The sequence below is a fragment of the Pinus tabuliformis genome, chromosome 4_2 (assembly GCF_031772625.1).
Source record: "Pinus tabuliformis cultivar Carrire ecotype Pingquan chromosome 4_2, CPIR1, whole genome shotgun sequence".
In the NCBI taxonomy this organism is placed as follows: Eukaryota; Viridiplantae; Streptophyta; class Pinopsida; order Pinales; family Pinaceae; genus Pinus; species Pinus tabuliformis.
The window spans coordinates 994,430,297-994,457,445 of NC_142304.1; positions in this window are offsets into that span (position 1 = coordinate 994,430,297).

The following is a 27,149-nucleotide window of genomic DNA, read 5'->3' on the forward strand; positions in this document are numbered from 1 at the left end:
CCTATCAAATGAATGGTGGAAGAGGGATGAGTTTCTTCCTATTAGATATCTTCAATACTCACAAGACCAGGTGGAAGGAGTTCACCATCGGGTCCAAGATATATAGTTTGTGGTTATGTCTGAGACAAAGGAAGAGAAGGGGAAGATCTTGAAATAGCATGTGAAAATGGCTGAGGTACCTCAAGTAATAAGATATATGATTTATTAAATTTAGGTTCAATAACCTCAGAAATAAGGGTTCAGGTACTTTTGTTTTGATTGTGTCAGATTCACCAGGAAGAGAATATGTAATCTTGGGCTCAAAGCTCAAAGGGAAGGATGATTCTGGTGGATCAATTTCAGGAGGAGGACTAGAAGTAGCTCTTGAAATCCCTGATTCAATGTTTTACATTTTCTATACTTCTGATGACAACCAAGAGTTTCCTCTGTTGGAAGAGGATGATTATTTTTAATTCTACGCAAACGATGAGGGATAGGTATTTGTTCTTCCACGTTGGATTAATAAATTTTAACTATTAATAGAAAAATAAATAGAAAAGGGGTAAAATAGGCATAAAGGTTTACCAAGAAACTATGAAATACAATATACCTTGGAGAACCACATACTTAACGTACATGTAAGAAATACCCCTGAATGTTTTGTTCAGTATATCATGGTATACAAGGTGGACAACTTGGTTACCTATAGCCAGGATAGGAACCTATGGTGGACTTCCAAAATATACTCGATAATACGAGGAAGTGCAGCTTGTAGTAGTGTTGTATAATTCATAATCGTTCGATGAGAGCATTCCCATATACTTTTCATGTGTGGATCACCATCCAATATACCCAATGGTATGCAGAGAACAATCATATACACTTACACACGTGGAATGAGATATCACCCCTGGTATACAACACTGGAAAACAACGAAAAATCCTATGTTTAATGATGTTGAAACAAATCTCTATCCTAGACCTCTAAGTGTTTGTGTTATTGTTACAAATGCTCCTTAGGTTGATTCAATAAATTTTAATGTTTATCTTCAATTAAGTTTCAGTTTTGGGTGTCACCATGAGTTTCACCTAAATTCCCAGAGATGAAAGATATCATGAAGAAATTAAATATTTCACCTTCAATGAAAATCTATCTAAAGGAGGGAAGAGACAAAGAGTATGCAATGGACAAAATGCAGTAAACAATATGTTAAGTTCAATTACCTTTTAATGTAATTGTTCCAATATTGATGTACACACAAAACCCTATATGCCAATCAAAATATATTTTTCTTTTCAATTCCACTTAATCTTCATATACGAAGAAAAGTAATATGCATGTCTAATCACTCATATAAGAAAACTTTTCAAAGCAATGACTAGAAGCCATAAGTGTGGCCAATCTATGGCAAAGTATCCTTGCAGCTTGCTTGACCAGTCTCTGCTCAACAATACCCCATATGCTTCCGGGATGTCCACAATTACAATACTGATACATTTATGAACTCGTTCATGAGATGATAGCTAGATGATCACATCCTTCAGTTCACAAATTGTTGGCACACAAGTTCTATCCAGTTGAATGACCTGTGCATCTATCTTACTCCATTGAGCATTGATTTTCCTGGCCATGAAACGGAATCAACCAACAAGTTATGGACATTAAAGTTAAATATTTCAAATGACAACAAGAATGGTGGGGCAGAGTGAGTTTTCCTCCTCTAGGCGTAGCGTGTTAAGAATAGATGCGAGAGCGTTAGGAGACTTAATAGATCCCTTCTCTGAAGAGGTGGCATCACTAGAAGAGGTTTTCCCAAGTGCTCGTAGAAGAATGTCTTGTTGGTTCATGATTTTTGTAAGTTAAAATAGAGAAATATTTACACGAAACTTCTTCATGTCTTCTACAATGTTGTACTCTATTGCGGGAAGACTCACCAAGGTGTCTGGGGTGGAACTGAATCCATGGTTTCCAGTGGGATGGTTTTGTCTTTACTAATTGTGGAAACACTTTTTGTTGAAGCTGTCTTCCTGGACTTTCTCTGAGAGTTTTGTGTTGATTCAAATGGAGGACCCATCTTCCTTAACATATTTTCTTTGAATTTCAATTTCAGTACATCAATCAAAGTGCTATCCCCTTAACTCTTCAATTTGTTTCAGTTATTTTTCTTCTAGCCCAGACCTTCACTCAGAGGCTCCTTATCGGTGGTGCTCTTCTAGGCTGTAAGAACGTATTGATACATGTTTATTACATGCCCAATGCTTGGAGCTTCATTGGATGTAGCAGCATCTTCTTCATCAAGAGGCTCTGGTTGTTCAACAACCATGACCTTATCACACAACTGTGTAACAAGACTACTCATTCCATGGTTCCATTAAGGGCACATTTTTTCTGAATGATGTTCATGGTGGAACATGCAGTATGAATCTATTTCAATTTTCTCAATGCTCATAACCATGTTGGAGCTCTACACAAATTTGGTTGGCTAGCTATTGATGCTGCTACTAGAAGCTACATTCTTCCTTTACGGGTGCCTGGGGGACCTGCTACTCATGGTATTCTCACTTTTACTCTATTTATGTTCATTCATTTCAGTGGTTAGGGACTTGAAAAGATGAGTAAGGCTCTCAATATCATTTGTTTCCATATCCTTGGCCTTGCTCACAGAGGTCTAAGACCTCTTACCCACATCTTTGGAGTCCTTAGTGGGTTCATCATATTCAATGACTCCAATATCACACAAGTCTTTCTCTACGACAATAGCCTCTTCATAGTTTTCCATTAAACTTGGTTTCACAGCTCACTTGACAAACTGCGTAATATTGGTTGGCAAGGCAAAAGTGTAGTAGTCAATAGTGATGGAGTCGTGAGGCTTCATGTCACTCGAGAACTTGTTCCAAATACAGTTGAACCTTTGATTGAAATATTTGACCTTTTCTTTCTACTCCATCTTGAGACTACCCAACTCCTTCAGTAACATGGTAGGGTCTTGTCTTCAACAAAATTCCCAAGAAAGATCCTTTTGAATACCCTCCAATTCTGAATGGAGTTTGGAGGAAGGTTATGACCATACAGTTTCTCTACCATCCAAGCCAAATGGAAATAGTCCACATGCAACATCATCATAACGTACCTGAAGTCTCTACAGATGTAGGTAGAAATTGTCTAAGTGATGTTCTACGTTCATAGTCTTGTCACAGTTATATTTTGTTAAGAGCTTCTCCATGTGTCTTGGCATATTGTGTAGGACACCTAGAAGTGCCAATGAACCCTGAGTCATCCAATCCAGACTTTGGTCTGCCATGTTGGATTCTTCATTTTCTTCCTCTTCCTCTTCTCATTCTAATGATTCCTCTTATAAATTTGTTGGTTCCTCCTCTTCTTCTCCTCCTTCATTTTCTTCCCCTCCACCTCCTCTGTTGAAACTTGAACCCAACAAAAAGGGGTGGCCTTCTTCTTCTCCTTGAAAGAGTGGAGGTTCTTCTTCCTTCTCCACAACTTATGCTAGCTCTTCAAGAGTGGAAAGGATCACTTCTTCAAGAGATGTAACTACTAGTCTTGTGGGGGTAGTCTTGTTCTTCTTTTAAGAATATGGAAGAGTGAACACTCCCAGAATCAGTTCAACAACTTTTGCAAATTGATGGGTGATGGGACAAAGAACCTAGATTTGATGGTATGGGATTTCACGCTCATGCATGCGAGGTAAGAAATTACCTTCTGTAGAATTGAGGGTAGACTAGAGGGAGTGAACATTACTGCCTTCACCAAAAAAAATATGAGTGGGGTCATTGGGACAATCAGCCATAAAATACTGGTGGTCATCCTTCTAGTGCCAGAAATGTTGACAGTGTTGGATTCACCAACATCAAGGGATCTCCCCGATATGAGGTCCCAATTATACCTCACACTGTTTCCTGTAGGATTCCCATCTGGTATGATGGCTCAGTTGCAAAATACTTAGAGATTTGCCTCAGCTCTAGCTGTCAACACGTGAGAGTGTTGCAATGGTACCTTCGAAAAGAAAGGTGAGTGTGCCTAGTAAGTGTGCAATGTAACTGTGTCTAGGTTCTCTTCCTGCAAAGGGGGAAGAAATGTTGGCCTCTAAGTGAGAGGTAATAGTACCACCCAGGAAGAGACAAACGTGAACTAGGAAGACCTGTCCAACATCCAATGGAATAGTCCACAACAGATGCGGCAGTCATTAAAAACAAAGAATGGGGAAAGAAATGTCTACCATCCAGCGAAATAGTCCACTGCATATGTGACAGTGATTATAACTGATGAGCAGGGAAAGGTCTTTCTATTATACTATGAAATATTCGACAAGGATGAGACAACAATGATGACCATTACAACACATTCCCAACAAGATAAGCACTAAAAAAACCGAAGTAGTTCAACTATCTTAATACATGTGAAACAAACATGAAATATAAATGCTCACAGAATAGTCTTATAAGCATCCATAAGTCATGCATGGAAAAGTGTTGGCCTGAGAAGGCTTCTGTATTAAGAAAAATTTCCAAGACACCTATTTAAATCATACATCACTAGCCCTAGGAGTGGGACATTGGAGCCACTCCTTTCTCCTCAAAGAATTGACTGAAACTCTCTATGCTTTGTGGGAGGATCCAAGGTGAAAATTCCTTTGCTCATGCAATGAATGGGTTTATATAACCAAGGCATGATGCTAGACCCTTGTGACTCTTTAACTTCCCTCATGACTATTCAATTTCCTATGACTTTTCAATTGACATGACTCTTCATATTCATGTGTGTCCATTGGACTTCCACTTTATATTACATTTGATCTACAATATACATGGATCATAATAGTGGTGTGGCCTTTAATAATTCATGACAGGACTTGACATGACACTACTAGCATGGACTAGATTTTTGAGGTAGCAATGTCAAGCCATTGTTGCTGTTGAGTGATAGATTTGTTCTTGGATGTGCTTTTTCTTATCCTCCGCATAGCTTGATGATGCAAGGTCTTCAATTATATTTAGTCTTGAGAGGTGGTTGCATGCATTTGTTCCCTTTGCTTGTTCTTGATAAGCTTCTTTGTTCTTGGATGTGCTCTTTCTTCTCCTTATTCATCACCTCACCATGATATAACAGTGTACCTATTCCTCTAATTCACTCATGACGGGACTATATCAATCGAAAAACTCCCTAGTCTAATATGACGCATCATTATCCATGGATTGGACCTGGGACAAGTGATAGTCTAGGAAAGAGGGCTCAATAACTGATGTTGCAGTGTTTTCTTCTCAATGATGTATGAAAAGAACCCACTTAAGATTTTGGATGACAAACAATCTCAACAATAAAAATGACTGTTAAACATTGTAGATCTGCAGCTATTGATAGAAACAAAACCCGCCAGAATTTTGATCTATGCTACGATCATTGTTAAACAGTGAAAGAAAGAGTAATAAACCCAAACATCCAATGGAAACTAGATGTGTAACAAATAACTTTATAATAACACTTGTGAAGAGAACAGATAAATGTTACCAACCCCCCTCTATGTGGTGGATTCTTAGTTTTCCTCAAACATTTTCAGCTTCTATATAGTCTCTCCTCTATAATGCATAAACCCAACAAAAATATGGTGTGTGATAATGAAAATAATCAGAGTTACAACAATGAAAATAATCAAAAGTGAATAATGAATGGAAAACCCTCCTATTTATAAAAAAATATTGAGTTATCCTCGAATAATGAGCAATAATAAAATACTATTGATCTCATTCTTAGAAATACCACTTGGAATATTTTATTATATTTGTTTAGGAGGGAAAAAAGTATTTAAACTTTTATTTAGAAATAATAAATAAATAAATGATTTATTTATTATCTCAATGAATTAGTTAAGGGATAATAAAAAATAAGGATTTTTTTAATTATTCCTAAGGGATTTAGTCAAATTTAACAAAGAATAATAATTAATTAATGATTAATCAGTTATTCTTAGAGAAAAATAAGAAAAATAATGATTTATCTGTTTATTTTCATGATTGGGTCAAATTTAACAAGGAATAATAATAAAACAATGGTTTAATTAATTATTCCTAGAAGAAAATCAAATAAATAATGATTTATTTAATTATTCTTCATGGTTTTAACCATAAATTACTTAATAAAGGTGGTTTATTAGGTAATTTCTCACGGTGAAAGCAATTTTACTATTGTAAAATTGGCTTTACATGTTGTAATTCAATCCATCTAGTAAATTAGGCTAGATGATCAATTTTTTGGTGATAACAGATTGCCCCCCAATGTACGAGTGTTAGGAGCAAAACGTATGACTGAATTACATTGTAAAGACACAATCACTTAGACAACACAGGGGAGTCAAGGATAGAGAGAGAGAGACCAATGAAGCTGACGCTGAGAGAGGATAATGATAGAGGGAGAGAGACTAAAGCAAGTCTCCTTTTATGTTGTGGTACCAAACCTCAGTGAGGTGGAGGAGGCATACCCATACCCACCGAGATAATTTAGTACAAAAATAATGGTTCGCCTAGGAATATGAAACTAAGCAATAAAGTACATTTTGAATGGTACATGACATGTTGGCATAACAGAGCCAGAAAATAATACAATGTGTCCCATATACATAATGCACCTAGTAAAAACATGAGCCATGACCGAATACAATAACATCTTAGTACATGAGATACAAAGCCCCTTCCCTCAAAAAAAGGGTGGGAGGGAGGGTAGAATAACTGGAGAAGCCCTGCTAATCAAGGAAGGACTCTAAAAAACTGAATGGATCATCCAGAGGAGACATGTAAGCTATGAGCATTGTGATCAATAAGAACCGAACCCATAAACTCTATGGAACTGTATCTGAGGCTGTAGCATAATAGGTATGCATCCGAGCATGTGGGGGGCTACCTGAGAGGCCACCCACTCATGAGGTCTGAAAACATCTTACACACACCTTAGAATCACTGGGACAATCTGCTACATCACTAGACCTTCAAGTGTATGGATCACGAACATGAAACAATCAAGTCAAAGGGAAATAATGAGAACCTCTGCTGGATCAAAGGAGCCAAACAAGAATGGAAGATGGAACTGAGATACATTGCCCTTTAGGCTGTTCCTCTGGAATAAAGGAGTTGATGTCGACAGAATAGAGCCCATGATAGATAAGGCAGTGAGGATCCTCAACTAAAGCACGAGGGAAAATATTAATGTGACTAATGGATTGACACCAGGGATAATGGGGAAAAAGGCACTGAGAGACAAACAAATGACTACACTTGTTAGAGCATAAAGTGCATGGTTGACCTGGCAGCAATTGGCTTGACACCGGAGGGGTTGGGGACAGATTGACTAGAGGCAAAAATGGGAAACATAAGATGAACTGTATATAAATATGGATGGAATACTATGACATGATGTGATGGGGCATGAAATAGACTCCAAGAATCTTCATGCCAGTTCCCACCATTTCCCAGCTCAAAAGATGGGTGTTCTCAATACCCTTGCTACTCAGGCCCTAAGGATCTCGGATAAGAAGAGTTTTGAGAAAGAAAAATCCCATCTCCTTGATGTCTTTGTTGAGAATGGTTATAGTAGATTCTTGGGTCAGAAGGCTTTCTGTAAAGCCGCCAAGAATTCTCTGACCAAAAGGGAACCGAAGGAACGGATTCCAAGTGTCCATCTTCCGTATGTTCAGGGGACCACTGATAAGGTTGCTAGGATTCTCAGGATGCATAGTGTCCTAGTGACCTTTAGGCCCCTTAACACCATTCGTTCGTCCCTCAGATCAGTAAAGGATCCTATTGACCCCAAAGATATGAAAGGGGTTTATATTATCCCTTGCTCCTGTGGGACCCCCTATATTGGTGAGACTGGTCGCTCCATTAATCAAAGGATAAGTGAGCATGCTGCTGACCTTAAGCATAGAAGAGCTAAGTCTTCTGCTTTAGCTGAGCATGTAGAAAAAACCAATCATCATGTTTGCATTGAGGAGGCTAGTGTTATTGCTAAGGTTTCACATTTCCATCATCGAAATTTAGGGAAGCTCTTGAGATTGAAAAGAGACCAAGCAATCTCAGTAGAGATGATGGTTGGAAAATTAGTAGGTGCTGGGTCCCAGACTCTCTTCTTAGTCGTTTTTCTTGTCTCTTATTTTATTACTATTTTTATGTTTATTATATATATATATATATATATATATAATCTATTTCTTTTATTTATTTATTGATTTTTTATCAAACAAAAAATTTTATTTTTATTTTTATTTATTTATTTATTTATATATATATATATATATATATATATTTTACTTATTTTTTATTTCATGTTCTAGTTTATTTATCAATTCTATCTTTCTTTCATCTTTATAACCCATTAATATATTATAAGGTATGGTCCTTTATTATTATACCTTTCATCTAACTAATAATACCTGTTTTAATTATTTTTATATATTTTTATTTTGTTGATATTTTTATTTTTACTTTTATTATTATTATTATTATTATTCTTTTTTATTTATTTATTATTTTTTTAATTTACTGGAATTTATTTATTGATATATATATCTATATATATATATATATATATATATATATATATATATATATATATATATATTTTACATATTTTCCTATTTATTTAATTAATTAATTTTATTTTTATTTATTTTTTGTTCTTTATTATTTATTTATTTGATTATTTGTTTTATTTATTTACTAACTCGATTTGTTTTCTATTGTTCTAAATTATTTATTTATTAATACTAACTAAATAACCCGTTAATATTTTACATAACCCATTAATATATTTACAATATAAGGGATGGTAAGATATATAACTTCTTTTGGTTTTAAGTAATAAATAATGATACCAATTATAATTATTTTATTCGTTTTTATTTTTATTTATTTATTTTTTGTTTTCATCTTTACTATTTATTTATTTGATTTTTTCTAACTAAATATCCCTTTAATATATTTTCATAACCCTTAATATATTTATAATATTACTTTCCTCTTAGTTTTAATTATTAAATAAAAATAAAAATAACAATTATAATTATTTTACATATATATATATATATATATAATTTTACACCAAATATAACTAAATTTGACCGTCGTCCTATGTCAATTTTTTGGCCTAGCTAACCGTTGGTGGCTCTGCTCTAACTATTTAACATGTGAAGCTGGATCTGTTTTTTCAACTTGTCCTGACGATGAACCACACTGGCTGGTTCGAAACGTGTCGACAAATGGTTTCTCATGTGATTTTTGCCAAAAAATCTATCATAGACTCCAAGAATGCAAGGGTGACTCATCATGGGTGCTCTAAACAAGGGTGACTCGATGACGCTGCCACACAGACTAGTCCTAGTGGGGACCACGAGAACATGAGTAAATGATGGTTACTCATGACGAAAATCGACATATGGTACGACAAGTATTAAGAGGAGCTGGACCTCAAAGTACAAGTGTCGCTTTATGGCGAAATTCGATTTTGAGAGGCAACGAAGTGACCTTTCGTGGAAAAAAGGCTTCTTGGTGAAGTGTCAAATCATCAAAAACTGAGGAAGACCCATTATAGAACTGAGTGAGAGCTTTCCAATGATGCTGGAAATTTGTCAAATGGAGCTATGGTCTAGTTGCAATGCGCAATAGAAAAACTATGGGTTTTTCTATAAAAGGGTGTTTTCCCTCCAACTTGAGAGGTGGAGTGTTGTTGGGAAAAGTATCTATTCAGAACGCCCCTATCCCACTCTAAGGTGTGACAGTGCCTTAGCAACAAACAAGGAAAACTACTTGAGTATTCTTCTTTATGAAATGTAAATGAAGAGGAAGGATAAACTAACCTGTGTCTTGCGCTAGTTTGTTGATCCAATCGCTCCTCTCTTCAATAGCTCCCAGCTCCCTGCTCCCTACTCCCTTACCGGCCCAGCTTCACCAAATTCCTGCAAGATCACAGAAGAGAGAAACTACACGAAGATATAGATTTACATTCATAAAAAGCTTAGGATCAGATTAAGCTAAACATGCAAATATAACAAAACATCATTGATACACAGCATGTAGGAGAAACTCAAATAGTTTTATTGATATGATAAGAAAGTCCAAGAGGAGATACGACCAAGTGAGTCCCGATCCAGCATCCACCTCCCAGCAAAGGAATCCCTTCCTCACCTCCAACAAAGCATAAATCACCCTATGCACTAATCTCAATCTCAAACCAACAACAATTCTCTGCAAAGTACAAAATTCCAGCCTCCGGATCTATGGGATGAGGGATCCATATATATATGTAAGCAGAGAGGATGAGTCAGCTTATGTTTTGACTTGTGGCTTCTCTCTGTCAGTTCTTGCTTCCACATGGAGACTGAGAGCCTCTTACTCATCACTGGTCGAATTCAGTGAGGCAAGTGTCATTGGAGAAGATTCTGGAAGCTTCCATTGTCTCTCTACCTCGTTGAATGACTCTGCCACTTGTCATTTCCCGCTCAACGCACCTGGGTAGTGCATTCAAGTGCATTGCAACGCACCTAGCTAGTGTACTGGGGTACTTTGCAATGCAGGCAGCTAGTGGAGCACTTGAATTGATCCTGATTTGACTGTTTCTGAGTAGTTTTTGGTGGAGAACTTCTTGGAGAAGCTGTCATTGGTTGACCTTGTTCCTTTAGGGGCAGGAACAACACTTTTAGGGACTTTGGATCCCTTGGATTATGGACTTTTCATGCTCAAAGCTGTAAGGCACAAAAATGTCTATAACAGTTGCCCCCTAAAGTATGAGGCTGTTTATCGGGTGAAATGCTTTATTAGGAGGATCCGAAGTTCTTTCAATGCTGGGAGGATACCTGTAATAAGATACAATACAATACATTATTTTTCATACTGTTTTCATGATCTAGCTGAGGCGGGCATTCCCATGCTCAGCTCTATAAATTCATTTTTATGTACATAGGACAGACAATCGTCTAATGGTAGACTGATGATTCTGATGAAATCATCATCCTTTTGGTAGGATGATTATCTCTTCTGCAATGTTGTACATGTCAATGTCTTTATTTTTCCTGAATATATATCACGACCCGGATGGATGAAACTAGATCCGGGGTCTTCAATATCGTCCGATCTTCACTCTAAGTACAAGTCGATCCATGTGAGAAATGTTTTGAAGTCGAACATGGAAAGACATCACTTGATTACCAGTCAATGATGTAAACTGTTAACAAGCGCGAGAGGAATCACCGATAATGATAATGACCCTCAAGGTATTGCAGTACAATTCACGTGGTGTGAATAAAGGACTTGGCGTCAAACACCACGCAAAATCTTTCGGTCGAAGGTCATTGATGTATACCTGTCGCCGGAAGTGAGAAACTTGCCATTGAGGCATGCAAGCTTCAAAGTACTGAAGGGGGTGTTCCTAGATCAACTTCTTGGATAATGAGCTGATGTCGACAAGAAGCAATCCGTCAAAGGAGGGCCTTAATGAATCCCACATCAATGACACGGAATGGAGCACATGATTTTGATGGAGGTGAAAACGATCTGATGATATATGGTTCAGGGTGGCGGTCATGAAAGAATGAAGTATAATGTATGGTAGTGGATGGGACACGGGTGACTTCTCTGGATGACTTCTCTTGAACATGTCGGTGACACTTATGTGATGGATTGGTAGCATTTACCCCAAAGGTGGATGGTATGGCGAGACCATGGTGATGTGACCGGTGAATGAAACAACCCAACCCGACTCAGGCACGGAGTGGAAGTGTCATGTTCAAGAGCGACTTGCTACCAATAAAGGTTCTTTGAGTTTCTTCCCAATTTTTCCCCAGTCATTGCTTTCCAGTACCTCTTTATTTTTGTCAAGCTTGAGGAGGATAACATATGCTTGTTCTATAATTTTCCCTTCGGGCAAACCCATCACTATGTTTTAATGAGCCTAGCGATAGTGAAACTCGTTCTCATCTAAAGACAAGTTTGTCGCTATTAATCTTTTTAACGAGTCTAACGACACAGATAACTCGGTTCTTTTCATTTTTAGAGAGTCTGAAAAGGTACGTAAAGTTAACTCCGGAGTTCCTTTTTCGTCATCTAATCCCTTAAGTCCGAAAAAGTATAAAACAATACAGAAGGGATGAATTTTCGATAGTTTTAACGAGCCGAACAAAACAAGCGCTCGATCTTTTTGTGGAATAATCCCTCAGGTCCAAAAATATTAAAATCTAGAGGAGGGATAGCACTTCCTATCGCTTTAACGAGCTGGAAGGCCAAAACTTGGCACTCTTTTCATATTTTACGAGTCAGATGAAAAGAGCTTAAAGAAGACTCGTATTTTGAGGAACGAGTGATAAAATGGGTAGCAGTTGATTCCAGGTAAGGGTTGGAATTTTCCAATCACGGCAGTGTCACAAGGATGGCTAGTGAAATCACTCTTCGTAGTTGTTCCTCAAAATGGGTAAACAATCATATGGAGGTGAATGATCGGCAAATGGAAAAGTGGAGGTGACGGTGCAAACACGACCAAGGCTTTAATGGCTGATAATGTTACATTCACAGTGGTTATTTACCGGAGGATAGTTCATTTTTTAACGAGCTTAAACGCGGATTGAAACACTTGCTCGGTCTTATGTTTATTTTTTAATGAGCATGAACTATGTGCTAAAACTGCTCAATCTTATGTTTATTTTTTAATGAGCATGAACTATGTGCTAAAACTGCTCAATTAATCCAGTCATATGATAAGAATTTCTCATGTAAGATGCCATTTTTTATGGAGCTTGCACCTTACAAAGCTCTGCCCCACATCCTTTCGTTATGCAAGTTTGGAAATGACTAATCCTACGAGTTTAAAGGGTTAGCCTACAGGTTTAAAGGGAGGACCTAAAAATTTAAAAAATAAATAGCCGCCCCTTGCTTGCACTCCAAAAGGTTTGCATGCCCCTAGGTATAAAACAGAGTTTCAAGGTTACCTCTACTTCACTTCCGCCAAAACAATTGTTTTACCGAGAGGGGCCTACCTCTTACAGGTCACCCAAAGATTGTTCCATTAATCTTTCAAACAAAACACTTCTTCGGCAATGTCTACCGAGATAGACAAAGGTGAGTGACAACGAGCGCCACACACATAACTTTGACAAGAGAATCTTATTCTAGAATAACCCCTATCTCAATCACGGACGGGGTACAGGCTAGTCATATTCTCCCGCGGAAACCTACCCTATACCCGAAGTTTTCCTGCCGAAGCAGACCAGGACGCATGCCCCCTGGGTTCCAGTCATATCCCTCTGAATTACTCGCGCTCATTGGGAGGACGGACTGTGGGTTGAGACATTTTTTGCGTGAAGAGACCATTTAGGGATGGTATATGACTATTTGCGATGCATGATCCGGGAAATGAAAGCTGGTCCACGTGCTTGACCACTCTTCCTTCGTGCGGAAAACACATTACTCTAAAGAGTGAGGAGACGATGGCTCCCATGCAATAAATATAGTCTCGTCCAAGGAGTAGGTTATAATCCAAGGGTCCTTGAACGACCATCACGTTCATTTGAACGATCTTCCCTTTCAATGTTATGGGCACATTGGGGAGGATCCCTAAAGGTCGACTGGTTCCTTTATCAAAACCTGTCAGATTTCTCATCTCAGGCAAAAGCGAAGGCGAACCAAGTGCTTTCCAAGCAATAGAGGAAAGGATACTCACAGATGCCCCCTCATCAATGATGGTGTCAGCCATGACCATTCTGTATATTTGGACGATAATTCGAAATGGTATGCTTGCTGGCAAATGGGGTCTGCCTAGTTGGTTCCAGTCGAAGGATACAACTAGGTTGCTTGGTGGTGGGACCGAGTAGACGGCCGGGTATCGCTCTGACGAACTTCCTTCCTGCGATAAGGGAATGGGTGGATTTCCCCCATGCTCGTCGGAGTCTGTGTTGATGAAGAGAATTTGGACGGTGTCATCCTTGTTCTCTTCAGTGACTGTGTCATTCGAAGATAAATCCTCTGAAGGCAAGACCGGGTCAACTGCCGCCTCGACCTTTTGACTTTCGTCGGGTATGGATTCAGCCGGTTCATCTTCAATGACAGGCGCTTCAGCTGACCTCTTGAGCGGGCCAGCTGGATTCTCAACTAACGGAGGACTCGGCAAGAGTTTTTTATATCCAGGAGGAAGTCGTAACGGTGAAACCAGACGATCATCCAAAACTCTTTTAGCTTCGTCTAAGAAGGGACAATGGTGGAGGGCATGGTTGCCTTCGTATAGTTTACAAGGAGATCTAGCTCTCCCTTTTTGTCTTGGGACTTCACTTTCACTAGTTGACGGTGTGCTCTCAACATGGCTATCAGAGGTTGACGCCACCGGATTGTGCAAACGGGGAGACCAGTCCCTTAGTATCTGAGGGATGCAGGGACAATCTCTGTGAAAGTGGTCTCCCTTGCAAATGACACATGGCGATTTAGGCCTGGTCAGTGCAGTGTGTGGATTTTCGTTAGACGACACTCGTTTGCCCCCAGTTGCTTTTGGCTCCTTCTTCTTCTTCTTCTCTTTCTTCTTCTTTTCCTTCTTCTCCTTAGGAACTTGACTCTTGGCTTTGCCGGCCCCATCAAGCGAAGAGGAAGGAGGAGAGGAAGAATTAGAGGAAGTAGAAGGCTGGTGGGTAACTCTGGACTGGTCTAACTGCTGATTCAACTGTTCAGGAATAGTGGTGTTCTGAACGACATTGGTTGAGAAGAGCCAGACCGGCAAGCCAATTGTCAGTCCTGGAATCGACAATGTGGCCATATGGGGCGCACCAACATCTCCCCAAGAGGAGAAGGGACTAGGATTTCCACCAAGGGGAATTCCTTGGTTGGTAGGCTCCATTTTCTCAACCTAAAGATCAACGCAGGAAAAAGGGTATGAATATTCCATTTAAAATAAATTTTAACGACGCTTGGACACAACTTGCTTTTTTAATTTTAAAGAGTCGAGAAAAAGCAAAAGATGACTCTAGTCTCCTTCGATTTTTAATGAGCCTGAAGTGACAAGTGCTCAGATGGACCTTTTCCGTTAAGGAGTCTGAAAAGGAACGAAAGGGACTGCTCTAGAGTTCTAGGTAGAGGGTGTGCCAAACCAATCGCAAAACCGCAGAATAATTTTTAGGGTACGGGCGGTCAATCTTCCCGAATGCTGTGTTCAGTGCATTGCGATCAGTAGGGCGGCCGACACAGCTTCCTATGGATAAAGGTTTTATGCCTATAGGGGTCTCCCAATATATACTCGACGGTACGTGGGAGCACAATCCGTACTGGCACTTATCGTCTCTCAGGGGGAATCACCCAACCATCAGTGAGGCCGACAGTCACCAGGTTTTACGACGCTGGAACACGTCTCTAGCCTAGACCTCTATGTTGTGCATTAAGTTACAAAGCGTTGTTAAGTTCATTCAATTTATTTTAGGTTGATCTTTCTTAGAAGTTTGCCTTTTTGGATCACCATGAGATGTAGATACAATTCCTAAATGCAGTCTAAAGATGATAAGCAAGCTTTTATCTCTTTTCAACAATGAAAATCCTAGCTACAAGGGAAAAGAAAGACACAATCTTTTCTCAAAGAGCATAGAGCACACTGTAAATGCACTTTTCCTAAATCAAACCATACAAACTGTCAAAATGCAAATGCACTTGTGCATGTATTTGTTTTCACTTTCTTAATATTGATGCCTAAAAAGAAAGTTGTTGTACAAATTTGAATTTGCTTTCAAGTGAAAAAACACAAACAAGCTTCTTTTTTGAAATAAAAAAGGTAGAGAAGATTACGACACTTTATGATTTTGAATCAAACACTTGTTTCGACACTAGAAAGAGACAAATTCAAACCAAAGCAAAAGTAAAAAGTATAATCAACTGTAAACAGCAAAGGAACTTTCTCCTAAGATCAAAATCGACACTTACAACAGATCTAAATCTAAGGACGACAGTATGACTATTTCACTTTTCAATGGAAAACTGTAAATGATGTAACAAATACACAAAAACAAATACAGTTTCTTTTATACAACTGAGGTGGAATTAAGGCAAGGAAAAGGGGTTTTCAGATAGGTACACACACTGATAACAGGCTGCAAAAATCAGAGATAAAACTGAACAAAATGAAGCAAAGAACCACAGCTGCACAGGGAAAAGACTAATCAGCGCACCTGTTGCACAGAGAAACTGAATTGCAGCACAGGTAGCCCTCTCGAGACCTGCGTTGAAATGCAGAACCTCTTCACAGAGCCTGCGCTAAAGCAGAAACGAGAATTTTCTCTGGGTTCTGGGTCACGGGTTACAGTTTAATCTATGATTTTTGGCCGGATAAAAGCTATCAGTAAGGTACAATTAGAGGGATGATTTAAAGGAGGACTAAGATCTATCACAAAGGGCAGTTAGAGCATTTGTGGATCAGCTTTTCAGATCATAAACAGGCCCAGTGAATGGACTAGAGTAGCAGATCTCTACTTTGCATTTGTAAATGGCAAATGCAGTTCGATTCGCCACTCCTAAGTTTATGAGAAGAACAACAATAGAAACACAAATAAACTAACTAGATACGCTCCCCAGCGGAGTCGCCATTCTGTTGTTGGGAAAAGTATCTATTTAGAACGCCCCTATCCCACTCTAAGGTGTGACAGTGCCTTAGCAACAAACAAGGAAAACTACTTGAGTATTCTTCTTTATGAAATGTAAATGAAGATGAAGGATAAACTAACCTGTGTCTTGCGCTAGTTTGTTGATCCAATCGCTCCTCTCTTCAATAGCTCCCAGCTCCCTTCTCCCTTACCGGCCCAGCTTCACCGAATTCCTGCAAGATCACAGAAGAGAGAAACTACACGAAGATATAGATTTACATTCATAAAAAGCTTAGGATCAGATTAAGCTAAACATGCAAATATAACAAAACATCATTGATACACAACATGTAGGAGAAACTCAAATAGTTTTATTGATATGATAAGAAAGTCCAAGAGGAGATACAACCAAGTGAGTCCCGATCCAGCATCCACCTTCCAGCAAAGGAATCCCTTCCTCACCTCCAACAAAGCATAAATCACCCTATGCACTAATCTCAATCTCAAACCAACAGCAATTCTTTGCAAAGTACAAAATTCCAGCCTTCGGATCTCTGGGATGAGGGATCCATATATAGATGTAAGTAGAGAGGATGAGTCAGCTTATGTTTTGACTTGTGGCTTCTCTCTGTCAGTTCTTGCTTCCACTTGGAGACTGAGAGCCTCTTACTCATCACTGGTCGAATTCAGTGAGGCAAGTGTCATTGGAGAAGATTATGGAAGCTTCCATTGTCTCTCCACCTCATTGAATGACTCTGCCACTTGTCATTTCCTTCTCAACGCACTTGGGTAGTGCATTCAAGTGCATTGCAACGCACCTAGCTAGTGTACTGGGGTGCTTTGCAACGTAGGAAGCTAGTGGAGCACTTGAATTGATCCTGATTTGACTGTTTCTGAGTAGTTTTTGGTGGAGAACTTCTGGGAGAAGCTGTCATTGGTTGACCTTGTTCCTTTAGGGGCAGGAACAACACTTTTAGGGACTTTGGATCCCTTGGATTATGGACTTTTCATGCTCAAAGTTGTAAGGCACAAAAATTTCTATAACATGGAGAAGGTCCTAAATCTTGTGGAGATTGTATAAGACAAACTGACCATCGAAATTGGGATCTACAACTTTGAGAAAGAGGCCTTACTTGTCTAAAGATGGCCTTAATGCTTCTTGGAATGATGGTTTCTGGTGAAGAATTAAGGGAACAGGAAAACAAGAATGAACTATTAGAGGAGGTCTAAAATCATTATCACCCACTAAGTCAAACATGGGGGCTAGTTGGTAATAGAGTAAAATATTTGAATGTATGGTATCAAATGTCTATGATATGCTATGTGCATATGGCTTGCTGGAGAGGACGGTAGGACAAAAAAAATCCAAGGAATGGGAGGATAATCGACAATACCTAGATTCAGTGGTGATCTAGGCCGAGACTTATGTTAATCCATTGAGAAGATGGCTAGGGGAAAACCATCATGCCCCCAAGCATGGGATATTGATCTAGTATGCGAAGGTGGGAATAATTCCCCCTAGCAAGAGGAGCTTTTGGAGCTCCATTGTGTTCCGAGTCCTCGAAAAAGGGATTCAAGCATCTTGGCTGAACTTGACACGAGATCCTCCAAAGGATGATAAGGAGATGTAGGGGCTTATGTTGTCCCCCCCAGTATGCTATGGGCGTACTGGATGTATTTAGAGCTAAGGGATCCAAACATTTTTATGATACATAATATGATTATGCATTTTTTGTGATGATGATGGTTCACCATTTGTGTGGTTATCTTCTATGGTATACATGTGATAAATGCCAATGTAGAATGTTGTTTGCAATGGTATCTACATAGTGATTTTGGGCTCTAGTCACATGACTGAATGTAATGGTTTCAAATTCATGTAGCAGTGGCATCACTCATAGATGTTTTCTAAATAGGACTTGCTTATGCACATGATACACATCATTCAATTGCATGACAAGTAGCAAGGAATCTAAACGAACATGAAGATGAAGGATGTGATGAGCGAGGGCATCGACTAACAAATCTATCACTACATCATATTCGTCTTGATTATTGGTGGAAGATACAATGCACATGCTATTTGACAGGACTAATGTATGCAAGGAGGGTAAACATAGCCCAGGCTGAAGAGGCTAGATTCCGAGAGAAGCGACTCACACCATCGGCATGGCCGATATATGGTGTGGATCATGGATCCATCTGAAAGGTGAAAAATACAATAGATGAGATGATGTAATCTACCTAACTTTATGGCATAAATAGAGACATGCAAATCAAAGGGATGTGTTGTGAGCAACATTTCTAGAGGTAAAGCGCATTTTGAGAATTAGGAAAGAGATGGCCTTCGAAATCCTCGTGAAGGAATGCCCCCTTACTCAAGTGTAGGCATAATCAGGGGTAGACATAGCTTCCAAGGTGTCCTTATCAATATGGGAGATGGGCAGACGAGAGGAAGGCTAACTACATGATGTGGCGGCATTACTTGGCACATCAGCCTGAGGAATAAGGTTCACATACGCATTGTCTGGAATGGTAGATGACAGGCTGGTAGACGAAGGGTCTAATGATTTTGAGACATTAGATTGTGCTGAAAAAGGTTCAATAGAAATGCGTGCAGCAACCTCAGGAAGGTTTTTCGGTGAGGACCTCAAGGATGATGATAGGTAAAGAATGGGGCCTGTGGTGTACGTCATCTCAACATCGGGGGAGGGCATCACAATAGAGGGGCCAAAGTTTCCTTGTTCTGGTTGACTAGTGGTACCAGAATCCACAGGTAGAGGAGTAGAGCCTCTAATACGAGTGGCCTCATATTCACAAATCACTCTAAGGCAATCATGAAACTTGTCATGATGAGGGAAACAATGGGAATAATGACCATGAAGATCAAAAAGGGCACAAGGATGGTTTTTGCGAAGCATTTTGAGTTTATTAAGTGGGACTGGTAGGTCAACATGGACTTCCGGAATATTCGACTCAGGGAATGCTTCATGAACCAAAGGTTTAAGTTGAGGAAGTTCAGGACCATTATTGGTGACATGCCCAACAACTTCACATAAAGCGCACGACTTTGGGGCGTTAGGGGCTAGAGGAGCTTGGGGAGCCTTGTCCTTCGAATATTTATTTGTGCCTTTGCCCCCGTGCCAGATACTTTTGCAATAGGAGTTGGTTCCTGTTGAGGCCATGATGGTACTGAAGGAGTGGCAGGGGTCATGGGGACCGGTTGAACCAGGGTCAAAGCGTGATATGCTCTTAGCTGACCAGGTGAAATGTTTGCAGTGGGATCAATGTACCATACTAGGATCCTAAGATTCATGTTAGGAAGGACCAACGAAGCCATGACAGGTACAAAAATATTCCTAGAGGGGGGAATAAGAAAGGTATTTGGCTGGTAGGATAATTCCCTAGCAGAATAGCTCCTGGATGATTGATACCTGGAGGAACAATTCCTCAAGGGAACATAGGAGAGGCACCCACAAATAGAGGAGGTCCCGATGGAGTAGGTCCAGAGGGTTCAGCTGGAAGAGAAAAAACAGGATGCTGAGGAGTTGACTGTTTATCAGGTGTACCAGATTGTTTAAGGGTAGTCTATGATGCTTGTAACATGCAAACACTCATGGAAGTAGGTTCAGAAATGGAATGGGGAGGACCAGGGAAGGCACCCAACAATGAGGAATATTTATAGATTCTGGGTGAGACACTCGTGCAAGGAGTTGACGACTATTTATCGGACACCGACCAGATGATGGACTCAAGGGAGGTCACAGATGATGGCTTGTAGTAAGTCAACTTATCGATGTTAACGATCTTCCCTTCATGGGGGAATCACATCTTACGAAACACCGCAGAGGTGACAACTGACATGGCATATGTGTAACTACAACCTAAGAGAATATTGTAATCCAAAGGGGCATTAATCAATTCAATATCAACATGGAAAGTCTTGCTCGCAAGGGTCATTGGATAGTTGTGGTACATGTGAAGGGGTTGGGAGGAGTGCCCATACTAAGCACGCAAAGTGATGGTGGAGGGGGACAACTCAGGTAACTTGAGTTGTTTCCAAACAGTAGTGGACATCACACAAGTGGATGCACCTACGTCAATAATGCATCTAGAGATGATGGAATTACAAAATCTAACTGGTATCTGGAAAGAAATAGATAAAGGAAATGGGGGATGCTCTAATGTATCAAATTGGAAGACAATCAACCAATCGTCGGAAGGGTCCACTACACCCAAGGTAGTTAGTAGAGCCTTCTTTTGGGAAGGGCATGACTGGAGGAGTTCCATTTTCTACATGGCGGTAGGTGATTGCGCCAAGTCATCTACTATACTGTATGTATGGGTAGCTCTGTTAGAAGCTGCATTACGGTGTAATGGTCCTTTTGGGATCTTCGGAATGGCCAAAAATTTTGGTTGAGGGATTTTTAAAGGACCATTTGGTGTCGTAAGAGGCTCGTCAAACACTTTAGTTTTGGACTTAGTAGTCGATGAAGTGCAGGGTCTGTCATATTGACCGAGCCAAGTTTGTAGGTTGATAATGGAGGGGTTAACCTCATCAGAGTTCATCAGGATCTAGTAGTCACCAGGACTAGAAGGTTGGGGGAGGTGGGCTACTTGACCTGGTTGGGGTTGAGCAGCAACAAATCCTTGCTGAGGGAAAGTATTTGTGAGCATGGCTGGTTGAGGTGGCATAGGATTCTGAGGCAATTTTTACCTCGAGAAGCTACTTGAGCTTCCCACATTTACTGCATCTGGGGTAAAAAAAGACACTGATGTGTATAGTGGCCATGTACACCACAACGTGCACAAGGATTATTCATATGAATAGCCTTGTTCTACTTGGGCTGGCCGCCCTGTTGTTGGTTGTTGGTGTTAGGTTGGTTCCCCTGGGGTTCACTAGGCTTGGTACCTTGGTTACCCTAGTTACCCTTGTTAGCCTTCCCCTTATTCTTTTTCTTCAAATTCTGGGGATTGGTATCACTCTTCTGCACAAACACTTGGCCCTGAGTGGGTGGTGGATGCTGGGGATGAGGATGCATGGGAGGTTGTAGTGCTAATGCTTAAGGGTTTGGAGTGACAGGCTATGCATAAAAAGGAAAAATAGTTTGGTAGATGGGTTGGGGCCCTGGAAACAAGTTGCTAGCAAGGGGGGCATAAATGTTGGAGGAACTAGTGCCCCCTTGCGGGTAACCATAACTCTGCTGAGAATATGGTGAAGACTGTGAAATGGATCCAAGCATACCGTCAACGGTGTAAGGTGTCCTCAGTGCATTAGCACTGCTAGGATGAGGGAGGTCTGGAATAATAGTATAGACATAACCTGATTGAGCATAAATCAGATCATATATCAAAGCGGTCTGGAGAGCTTCTTCCTCGGTCTGAGGAAAATGGGAAGAAAAATCTTTCCCGATGGGGGATAAAAGGCTCTTGAGAAACAAATTTAGATAAACATAGTCTTCAAAAGGCAGAGCACAAAATGTGCTCCTCCTTCGACGCCACCCTTGAACATGGTCAGAAAGTTGAGTAGCGTAGGATTGACGGAATGTGTTCAAAAACTCAGTACTAGTGTCATACCAGAGAGGTAACTGGAAATATGATAAGAACAATTTATCAAGCATTGTGAAAATGGAATGGGAGGTAGAGGGTTGGTCTACATACCATTTTTCATCATCTCTAGTGAGCGTGTGTTGGAAGAGTCGAAGACGAATGGATTCATCGGTTATGGAGTTGGACGAACACCACATGAGGAAGGATCATACATGGTTGGTAGGATCCTCTCCAGCAATACCCTCAAACTTTGGGATGTCTTAGGGAAGCTTAGTTTGCATAGAGGGCCAACCAACATCATGGTGTATGGGGTCATTTATCAACTGGTTAATATCCATTAGACTTAACCTAGCCATAAAAGGGAGCATGGGGGATACCGAAATGGTTCCTGGGACTGTTCCATCTGATGTGACCACTAGTATATTACAGAGCCACCACTAGTTTGGGTTCCTGCACCAGTTTTGGGCCTAGACATGGTGATGATATGTGATGAAGGAGGTTTGGAATTAGATGAGGGTTTAGAAGGACCAGGAGAAGAGTTGGGATGGGGACTCGGAGGGCTATGAAATCGAACCCGATGGGGAGGAGTAATACGCCCAAGTGGAAACAGGGGGTGAAGGCCTAATAGAGTCTGCAACTCACGCCTTGGTGGTAGAATGATGGAAGTACACACAGAACATGTAAATGGTGAAGGGAGATCAACAATATATCTTTTGTATCTGATGCGGTGAGATAAATTTATTATGTTAAGTCTTGGCTTGGCAGTGTAAACCAGGCGCCCTTTGCTTAAGGCGTGCTTGTTTGTGCAAGTGTATTAATTGATTAAGCCTAGATCATGTTTGTAAAAAAAGAAAAAAACTTGTTGCAAATAAACTAAAATAAATAACAGAAAATAAATAGCAAAATAATTAACTAAACCCAACCCAAACTGGGTTTGCAAACGATGTACTACTAGGTGGCTAAACTGATGGAAATTACACTGAAATGGTCAAGAGTTTTGAATTTTGGCGTGACTAGGATCAAGTGACTCTAAGCTGCTGGAAATTGGTGCAGCAATAGCAAAAAACTAAAGGGGAAGATTGCTGCAAAAAGATAGGGAGATGGGTGAATAACCTAGGGCAACCGATCAGACCCTAAGGGAATAACCAAACAAGTTTGAATGTGAAAATATGGATGATAGCAACCTATCTTATCAGATCTGAAACAAAAGGTTACATATCTGGAAAATGTGGCTAAGAGTGCCGCAGAAACTCAAACTTCTCACTCAACTAAACTCCTCCTAGAAAGGTGGAAATGTAGTAGAAGCCCTAGTGGAGGCTAAATTCGACTTCGACGAGTAAAATAGAATGGATCAAGGTCTAAGCGAGATGACACAGAGGTCAGAAACCCAACAGATAGTGCTAAGAAAAACCCAGAAACAAATCTGAGAAAAACACGAAAACCTAGAAATCACAGGTTCTCACATGTTTTTTGATGAAATTGCACATTTTGGGAAAAAAGCTATGTTCCGAAGCCCAAATCGTACCTTTTGGGCTGAAAATTGTGTTTCTGCTCTGAGACTTCCAGTCTACAAATTTTAGAAAAAAAGTGTCGCCTTTTCTGCAATTGGTTCCTATGACTTGCGAAAATGACAAGAAAGCTTGTGGAAGACAGAAATTTGTCAGATCTAGGGTTAAAACACTAGGAAACATTAAGAGAATTGAAAAAAGAAGAAACCCTTAGCTGAAAACCAAAGGTCGCCGGGTTTCTGTATCTGAAGTATAAAACCCAATGGAGTCGCCAATTTGTTGTAGTGTTTTCTTCTCAATGATGTACGAAAAGAACCCACTTAAGATTGTGGATGAAAAACAATCTCAACAATAGAAATGACTGTTAAAAATTGTAGATCTACAGCTATTGATAGAAACAAAACATCCCGAAATTCTTATCTATGCTACGATCATAGTTAAATAGTGTAAGAAAGAGTAATAACCCCTAACATCCAATGGAAACCAGATATGTAAAGAATAATTTTATAATAAAACTTGTGAAGAGAACATATAAAAGTTACGAGTTCCCTAGTTCTTGGTTATCCTCAAACGTTTTCAGCTTTTGTAGAGTCTCTCTCCCCTATAATGCATAAACCGAGCAAAAATATGGTGTGCAAAAATGAAAATAATCAAAGTTACGACAGTGAGTGCAACAATGAAAATAATCAAAAGTGAATAATGAATGGAAAACCCTCCTATTTATAACAAAATATTGAGTTGTCCTCGAATAATGAGGAATAATAAAATATTATTGATCCCATTCTTGGAATTACCACTTGGAATATTTTATTATATTTGTTTAGGAGGAAAAAAGTATTTAAACTTTTTTTTAGAAATAATAAAAAAATAAATGATTTATTTATTATCTCAATGAATTAGTTAAGGAATAATAACAAATAAGGATTTATTTAATTATTCCTAAGGGATTTAGTCAGATTTAACAAAGATAATAATTAATTAATGATTAATTAGTTTTTCTTAGAGAAAAATAAGATAATTAATGATTTATCTATTTATTTTTCATGATTGGGTCAAATTAAACAAGGAATAATAATTGAACAATGGTTTAATTATTATTCCTAGAAGAAAATCAAATAAATAGTGATTTATTTAATTATCCTTCATGGGTTTAACTATAAATTACTTAATAAGCGTGGTTTATTAGGTAATTTCTCCCAGTGAAAGCAATTTTACTATGGTAAAATTGGCTTTACATGGTGTACTTCAATACATCTAGTAAATTAGGCTAGATGATCAATTTTTTGGTGATAACAACTATGCATTACATAGTTCCAGGTGACAAGGAGGGAGGTTGGTCAGTGAGACTATGCATAGGGAAACTCAGGCTTGGTTGAGGAACTTCTAAGCACAGTTATCACTGTGGAGAAAAATTGCATAGGGGCCAATGGGAGACAAGATTGCATATTTGAGGTAGTTAGTGGTTGATGCAGGATGGGACCCTAGGAGGCAGGTCTACACAGTTTTCAGAGGCAAGGTAGGACTGGTCAACAGAGGGACCTGGAGGATAGATCTGCATAGTTCTTGAGATCAGTGAGTCCCAGCAGAGGGAGGACACAGAGGGACACTTATGCATAGTTCTAGGAGGCAAGGCAGGTTTAGTTCTTTACACATTATGGTGCTCCAATAGGCAAGGTGGGGAAGCTTGAGGAATGATCTTGTGAAATGTGTAGTTCAGGTTAGGTTAGGGGGAGTTACTATGTAATTCTAGGGAGGAAGTTAGGATGCTCATTTCTAGAATTGCACAGTGAAACTGCCTTGGGGACAATGACTCTACACTGCACAGTTCTAGACAAAAAGGATGCATCACTAAGGTTTAAGACTGCATAGTGCGTAGTTCAGTCGGGGTCCGGTGAAAGTGAGTTGCCTGGTCGGAAGAAGTTTTGGAGAAATGGCTAACTGCGAGAAGGAAGTGAATTGTGAGGAACTTGAAATTATAATCAAACACTTAGCATACTTCGATGACATGAGAACATGGACCATCAACACAACAAAGTAGAGCATTATCCTCGTTGAGACTATCCTAAAACAAAAAATGACAAGTGTGACACTTGAAATAGGCTTTAGAACGACAGTGATGAAACTTTTGTGGTAGTTCTTAAAACTTTGTGTATGAGTGCGAAGGATGTTTACATAGCTAGGAAAACTCGAATACACAAAAACAAACCTTCAAAATCACCAGAAAAGGACCGCAAGCATGGTAAAACAATAAAACGTGCCAAATTCGATAGTTGATCAAACAAGAAAAATGGGTGAAAAGACTCTAATAAATCTCATGAAATAAGCTCAAGTGTTTGCAGCAATAGATAGAAAGACGAAGGAAGGCTCTGAAATTTAAGTGCAAGCCAAAATTTTTGAGGGTGTTCCAGCCGCTACAACACTTGGCAACATACTATTTGAATACCATCTTCTATCTCTTGGTTCATTTTTAGTGAAGGGCTTTGGTCATTCAAGTAGTATTGATTCATCATGAAGATTACTTTGGTTTCCCCACTTAACATGTTATCTATCGGGCTGGTGGGGGTTGGGCTATGTCAACCCTTCAACCCAGTGTAAATATTTCAAACTAGATTTCGATTGGAGGTTAGCCCTTCCAACCTGAGAGGGCTCTCTTAATATTTTTTTTTAAATGTAGATGGATAACTCTGGTTTTCTATGTGATTTTTCAGGTGAAAGAGTGTGAGGACAACCACCATTGGGCATGGAATCAATTAAAGAAAAACAACAACAAACAACATTTTTTTATGGAAGTTAAGGCATCTTTGGTTTACTAATGTGGAAATGGACATTCATATTAATCACAACAAATTGAAGGAAGTTGGAGCAATGCAACATTGATTTCAAGTAATCAAATAAGCTCCGAAAACTAATAACAAAGAACCATGATAGGATAGGACTCTTCAGTCAATTTAGTGTCCTAAATTGCTACATAAATTATCAATATGGGTATCGTAAACTAATGAAGTGTAGTGCACTATATGTGCTAGATGACCCTTTCTTACCTCACTATTTTTGAGTTTATGTTTGTTTTGGGGTTTTTCTCTTTTGATTCCTAATGTTCTGCAATGCAATATACAAAATTTCAATCTACTGTTGCTAAGAATCTACAAAAATGAAGTGAGAGCTAAAAGTAGTTTTAGACCAACTTTGGAAGTCAAGTTTTTAAACAAGAAAATGAAAACAAAGCCTCTCTTCTTGCTATTATGATTGTTTCCAAAACATGAACTGAAAGGACTTTTAAAACTACTATCTACTCAATTACAAAACCAAAGCTTAAATGAGAAAATGAAATGGCAGTTATCTATGATAAAATAAAAAATGAAATACTGGAAATAAGACTACCTCTACTGTCTAATCTACTTGCAGAATTAAAACTTAATGAACTACTAAAGATGAAATTGCAGCTGACTAAGTGAAGAACTAAAAATGAAATTGCAACTATTCTATTTTGAAAGCAAGGCTAAATGAAGTATTGTTGTCA